Below are 1341 nucleotides of genomic sequence, written 5' to 3'. Positions count from 1 at the left end.
GGCTCTTGGCTTCTGATTTGCCCCGCTTTGGCTGTTGCAGCCATTTGGGGAATGAACCAGAAGATGAATGATCTCCCTCTGCCTCTACCTTTCTATAACTCCACCTTTCAAATAAGGAAATCTTAAAAAAAAAGAAAAGCACACATTACAGCCTCACAATATAAGGGCATCTTGCTAATAACCATCTTTTCCAGGTGCTATCTAAATTTCTTGGTATCCCTTCTTTACAATACATGTTTTTTCATCTTTAATTTTTTTTTTAAAAAAGTGCAGTTTACCTTAGAGTATTCAGAAGAATTGGTATGCATTTTTCAAGTCTACACAAGAAAATGAATGTAAATTAAAGTTAAAAGGATGATAAAATGCCTGAATATAATTATTTGTAAAACTTTCAGTACAAATCTAAAAAAAAAAGCAGCTAATACTTCAAAGTAATCAAATTAGTGAGAATTCCATTCTTGAGGCCCTCTAGACATATACAGCCATTCAATTCCAAATATCAGTATTATAAAAAGGATAGTTGCAGATATTTTAATAATTACATCATAATCTTTAAAGAGCAAAAAATAGAAGCCATTTTTTTTTAATAAATTAAGGGTTTAGTACAAAATGCAAAACATTAGTTTCTCATTGTCAGTAACTGAAGAAATGGCTGTGTGCTCTGCATGGAGCTGGGGACAGATGCTGGCGAGGCAGTAAGTCGAGGCCAGCAGCCAGGCTCAGGAGCAAGCTGACAAGCACTGATTCACACCTCCAGCAGGTCCGTGTTCTCCAGCGCAACCACTACCCACTCCTTATCCGCAAGCTGCTTGTTCACTGCGTGCTCAAAGGCATGGGTCCCTGAAGTAATGTGCACATCCATCTTGAAAAGCTGGGGAAGGGACCGCAGAAGCTTGACCATGATGGACAGGCCAATAAGGGTGGCCATGCTGCAGTGCAGAATAGTGGGGTTGAAGGCCACAGCCACTGTGCTCTACAGGTCACTAACCTGAACCTGGACTTTCTCTACTACGTTCAACTCAAGGGTCAGCAGATGCTCTGGATCATTGATGGAGCAAATAAGATCGAAGAGCTCTCGTGTGTGTCAACGCTATCCGGAACCTGCTCATCCTCCTCCACCACCCTCACTGGCTGCTCCCCGGAGAGCTCATGGATGATGTCCAGGAGGCCGCCCCCCATGTTGCCACCCACCACCATCGCGGCACTACTGAGCCAAACCCCAATCAGCGAGCACTTTCCTTCCGACCTGCGCACTTCTGGGGAACAGAAAGGGGCTGTGGCGCGGCAACGGGGTCGCACCTCGCTGCAGGTACTCGACCTGGTGTTTGAGAGAATGTGGAT

The 1341-nt window shown here is 44.2% G+C and overlaps 1 pseudogene; it reads right to left on the bottom strand.

The window, feature by feature from the left end:
• Positions 1-670: 670 nt before the first annotated feature.
• On the bottom strand, positions 671-1341 carry LOC138844346 (cytosolic iron-sulfur assembly component 2B pseudogene; annotated as a pseudogene).

Source organism: Oryctolagus cuniculus, chromosome 11, assembly GCF_964237555.1.
Source record: "Oryctolagus cuniculus chromosome 11, mOryCun1.1, whole genome shotgun sequence".
Taxonomy (NCBI): domain Eukaryota; kingdom Metazoa; phylum Chordata; class Mammalia; order Lagomorpha; family Leporidae; genus Oryctolagus; species Oryctolagus cuniculus.
Note: the sequence above shows the minus strand (reverse complement) of the source record. Positions and strands in the feature narration are given on the sequence as shown.